A 5869-nucleotide genomic window follows, 5' to 3' on the forward strand; every position below is an offset into this window, starting at 1 on the left:
CATCAGGTGCCCTTTACAGGTCAAATGCCTGCGGTTGATGAGGCCACTTGGTCATTTGCCCTGCTTGGGTTGATGAGGGAGCAGGGCAGGGCCCTTTTAGATAATTCTCCTGACTCATAGAAGGTGACTGTGGAGTTTGGGGGGATTCCACCCACTCATTACTTGTGTTGGGTCCTACTCTGCCAGGCTCAGGGGACACAGGTGGTCCCAGCTTAAAGGTCCTACACCAGTGTCCACTGGATCCCTCCCCTGGCCTGCCTGCCTTTACCCCTAGGGAAGCCACTCTGGGGAGATGGCCTGATTCCCACCCAGACAGGTGTCAGAAGAAGCAGGCCTTACCGAATGAAGTCACTGGCCTAGCCAGGTCTTGGGTGACTTGTGGTGGACTCTGGGCCCAAGAGGAGTCCAGACCTTGAGTCTTGTCTCTCCCAGGAGCTGAAAGCACTTTCCTTGCTTTCCTTTCATGCTCTCCTTACAGTGACCGTGACTTAGTATTTCTTCATCTTCTTTGACAATTTTTGACTTATTTATTTTTGAAACTTGGAAGACACCAGAAAGTATAAATGGAAAATGAAGGCATCGCCCTATGCTGACTGCTGCTCCAGCCCCTTTCCAGATGCAGCCACTGTACCAATTTCTTCTGTGTTCCTGTTTTTAGATAGTCTTGTTTGTCAGTGTTTATTGCTGAAAACAGAAAAATCCAGAAACGTACAATGAAATAAAAACCATTAAATTATCACCACCCCAATAAAACCTACTGTTAACACATTTGGCATACTTGGTGCAAACTTTTTAATGGTATGTATGTTTCTAACCTATTTGCATCTTTACTGTTTAGACCCTTTGAACACTTTTACCAATTAACATTAAATAACACTTGTGATGTAATTTGAACTCCCTTGTGAACATATGTAATGGTTTTATAATATTCCTTTGCACTAAACCATATACCAGCTATAGTGTCTTTTATAGGTCATTAATATTATAGTGCTAACATTTTTATGAACACTTTTGTGTTAATGTTCTGTTCATATTTTAGATTATGATAGTCTGTAGGATAGATTCCTCAATGTGAAATTGTTGCATTTAAAACTATGTAGTATTTTTTACAATGGGTGGATAGCATCACTGACTGAATGGACATGAATTTGAGCAAACTTCAGAAGATAGTGAAGGACAGGAAAGCCTGGTGTTCTGCAGTCCATGGGGGTCTCAGAGAGCCGGACACAACTTAGCAACTGAACAACAACAACAATATTTTTAAGGCTGTTGTTATATTCAGTCAAAATTCTTCCAGAGAGGCAGTGTCAATAATTTGTTCTTCCAACAGCAAGTTTTGGAGATGCGCATCTTATCACATCCTCACCAGGAAATTGAATGACAGTATCTTAAAGCTTTATTAATTTGATGGGTGATTACTGACATCTTGGTTTGATTCATTTATCTTTGGATTATGAGTGAGGTGGACAAGGGTAGGGTGAGCTCCTGGGGGCTACCTGCCCAGGTGCTGAGAGCTCCAGGACCCTGGGGCCCAGGCCTAGCAGAGGGTGAGGGGGCTCTGGTGTGAGCAGACAGCCCGCTGGGGCAGCGGCTGGCTAGGCGGTGGTCAGGAAACAGCAGGAGAGTGCCAGTGGGGTAAGGAGGCTGCTGAGGAGGAAGCCTTGGTGGGGGACCCAGTAATTATAAAAAGAGACCATCTGCTCTGGGCTGGTTATTAACCTGCTTCGAGTGTTGCTGTGACAGTGCCGGGCAAGATTTTTCTTGGGCAGATGGTATATTTTTAGCTAGAATGAACTCTTTTATTTATTTATTTTTATTTTTGAGATGTCTGGCTTGGCAGTAAACACTAGGGTGTGTTGCAATGCTGGAGGCTGGGGGATCTGGCAGGGTGTGGAGAAGTGTCCTCTCCCCATTACTTATTGGGAGGCGCCATCTAGCGGCCAAGTGGGCACATCCTTTCTCCTCTTCCCTCAGCCGGGCCTACAGAGCCTTCTCTGAGTCTCCAGCCAGGCCAGAATGTGGCTCCACAAGGACGCTGTTTTATGAGTTCCCCTTGGGACAGGGCTGCAACCTTCCTGAGGTTTTAATAAGCTGTGAGCAGAACATCAGCCATGTCTCCTGCAACCTTTTTGCATATAAACCAGAATGTCTCTCAATCCCAAACAATCAACATATGGCAATTAAGCAATGCCAGGATTCATCTAAACCACACAGGGAACAGGCACTGTCTGATGTGCTTTCAGCTTGTTGGGAGGAGATAAATGACTTTATTAGCCGGAGGTGGCTTCTCGGACCATTACGGTAACAGTGGGTCAGGAGTCAAAGCTTGGGCCTGGCTGCCTGCATCGCAGGCTCAGGCAGCTATGGTACCGCAAATGCTGGCAAGTGGAGGAAGTTGGGAAGTGTTTTTCTAAACTGCTGAGGTGGTGGCTATTTCTTTAATTTTTGTGGGTTTTCAGGGGAGGACTTTACTCTCATTCGAATTAAACAAATACAAGGATAATATCTAGGAGATATCTATTACATGCCAATTAGTATAAGTGAATACAAATGATCAAACCCAGAATGGGCAGGACTGTGGGTAAAGAATGTATATGCCTACACACATATACTCCACCAGAGGAAATACACAGTCATGCAGTCTTTGGGGAGAGTGATTTGAAGGAAAAAAGTCACAGGTATCATAAAACTGTATATACTTTCCAGCCCACAAATTTCACTCCAGGGAAAACATTACAATAAAATAATTCAAATGGCAAAAAGATAAATTCATAGCAGTGCTGTTTATGATAGCAAGAAAAAAGGGAAATAATCCCAATGTTGAACAACAGGGAAATATTTAAACTGTACATGGGCAATATGATGGAATTGTTCAGTCGCTAAATCACGTCCAACTCTTTTCAACCACTTGGACCAGTTGCTAAATCATGTCCGACTCTTTTCAACCACATGGACTACAGTGTGCCGGGCTCCTCTGTTCTTTTTTGTCTCCCAGAATTTGCTTAAATTCATGTCCATTGAGTTGATGATACCATCCAGGCTTCTCATCCTCTGTCATTCCCTTCTCCTGCCCTCAATCTTTCCCAGCATCAGGGTCTTTTCCAGTGAGTTAGCTCTTTGCATCAGGTGGCCAAAGTATTGGAGCTTCAGCTTCTACCTCAGTCCTTCCAGTGAATATTCAGGATTGATTTATTTTAGGGTTGACTGATTTGACCTCCTTGAAGTCCAAGGGACTCTCAAGAGTCTTCTCCAGCACCACAATTCAAAAGCACCAATTCTTAAGCACTCAGCCTTCTTTATGGTCCAACTGTCATATCCCTACATGACTACTGGAAAAACCATAGCTTTGACTATAAGGACCTTTGTCACCAAAGTGATGTCTTTGCTTTTTAATATGCTATCTAGGTTTGTCATAGCTTTCCTACCAAGGAGCAAGTGTCTTTTAATTTCATGGCTGAAGTCACTATCCATGGTGATTTTGGAGCCCAAGAAAATAAAATCTGTCACTGTTTCCACATTTCCCCCTTCTATTTGCCATGAAGTAAAGGGACTGAATGCCATGATCTTAGTTTTTTCAATGTTGAGTTTTAAGCCAGTTTTTTTTTACTCTCCTCTTTCACCCTCATCAAGAGGCACTTTAGTTCCTCTTCACTTTTTGCCATTAGAGTGGTATCATCTGCATATTTGAGGTTGTTGATATTTCTCCAGGGCTTCCCTTGTGGCTCAGCTGGTAAAGAATCCACCTGCAATGCAGGAGACCTGGATTCGATCCCTGGGTTGGGAAGATCCCCTGGAGAAGGGAGAAGGCTACCCACTTCGGTATTCTGGCCTAGAGAATTCCATGGACTGTATAGTCCATGGGGTCTCAAAGCATCAGACACGACTGAGTGACTTTCACTGTCATCGTCATATTTCTCCTGGCAATCTTGAGTCCAGCTTATGATTCATCCAGCCCAGTATTTTGCATGATGTATTCTTTATAGAAGTTAAATAAGCAGGATGTCAATATACAGCCTTGATGTACTCCTTTCCTAATTTTGAACCAATCCATTGTTCCATGTTCTAACTGTTGCTTCTTGAACTGCATACAGGTTTCTCAGGAGACAGGTAAAGTGGTATTCCCATCTCTTTAAGAATTTCCCACAGTTTATTGTTATCTACAATCAAAGGCTTTTGCGTAGTCAATGAAGAAGTAGATGTTTTTTCTGGAATTTCTTGCTTTATGATCCAACGGATGTTGGCAATTTGATCTCTGGTTCCTCTAACTTTTCTAAACCCAGCTTGTACGTCTGGAAGTTCTTGGCTCATGTACTACTGAAGCCTAGCTTGAAGGAGTTTGTGCATTACCGTGCTAGCATGTGAAATGAGTGCAATTTTAATAAGTAGTAATTGGGGGTGGGTATATGAAAGTCAGTGGAATTTCTCCATATGCATTATTTGCCTGTAGCAACTTCATATGTCTGTGCTTGGGGGGGAGTAAAGAAAAAGCCAAGCTGTACTAGTGCAGGGGATGACCCCAGGCCTTCCAGCGCCCCAAGGCTGTGGCCCACAGGAAGCAGCAGAGGTGCAGGAGAATCTCAGAGTGTGGGCATTTTGTGCCTGAGGGGAGTCTAGTGTTTAAACGTGTGAATTAGATACCAGTCCAGAAACCAGACAAGAACCAGCCTGGTGCCCAGCTCCCTGGGGCTGTTCCTCCCAGCAACAGTTCAAGGCCACCTCACGAACCCACTTCACCTGCCCCTCCAGAGGGGAGGTGCCACCACAGCACAGGGTTCCAGAGCACAACCCTGCAGGGTGGTCCATGTGCCACTGACCAAGGCAGGTGGGCCAGCTGTGCTGGGAGCTGTTTAGACATAGGGTCTTTTCTCTAGGGTCTGTCCAATAGAAATATAAGACAAGCCACAAATATATTTTATCTTCTAGTAGCCACATTTTTTAAAAGTAAGAAATAAATTTAGTAGTATGCTTTAACTCAATATAACCACATATTATCATTTCAAATGTAATCAATATAAAAGATTATTGAGATATTTTCCAACTTTTTTATGTTATCTCTTTGAAACTCAGTGTAGATGTTACACAACACATCTCAAATCTGTGTTTTGAGATTTGTCGAAAAGACACATGTCAAGTCACGTGTGGCCAGTGGGGACCTCATCAGGCATCACCACTCCATAAGATACACAATAGAAAACAAAAAGATGGGTTGCCAGGGATACAGACACATCACTGTAAGGGCCAGCAACCTCTTTCAGTCCTTTCTCTGTTCTGAAGTTCAGCATCTGAACTTGTTTGGGGCCCTCATTAGAGGTCAGGGTCAGGCTGGATGGTGCTATGGATGGAATTGCATCTCCCCCAAATTCATATGTGGAAATCCTAACCCCCAATGTGACAGCATTTGGAAATGGAGTCTTTGTAAGGTAACTAGAGTTAGATGGGGCTTCCCTGGTGGCTCATATGGTAAAGCGTCTGTCTGCAATCCTGGAGACCAGAGTTTGATCCCTGGGTCAGGAACATCCCCTGGAGAAGAAAATGGCAACCCACTCCAGTACTCTTGCCTGGAAAATCCCATGGACAGAGGAGCCTGGTAGGCTACCGTCCATGGGGTCACAAAGAGTCGGACATGACTGAGCGACTTTACTTACTTACTTACTTACTGGTGGAGCAACCCCCATGATGGGATTAGTGTCCTTACAAGAAGAAACATCAGAGAGCTTCCTCTCTGTCTGTCTCTCTCTTTGCCATGTAAAGACTGAGAGGAGAGGGCCATCCAAAAGCCAAGAACCCTCACCAGATCCCAGCCATGCCAGCACCCACATCTTGGACTTCCAGCCTCCACAACTGTGAGGGGCATGATTAAGCTGCCAGC

The sequence above is a fragment of the Bison bison genome, unplaced genomic scaffold, assembly GCF_000754665.1.
Source record: "Bison bison bison isolate TAMUID 2011002044 unplaced genomic scaffold, Bison_UMD1.0 scf7180017864297, whole genome shotgun sequence".
NCBI classification, from domain to species: Eukaryota; Metazoa; Chordata; class Mammalia; order Artiodactyla; family Bovidae; genus Bison; species Bison bison.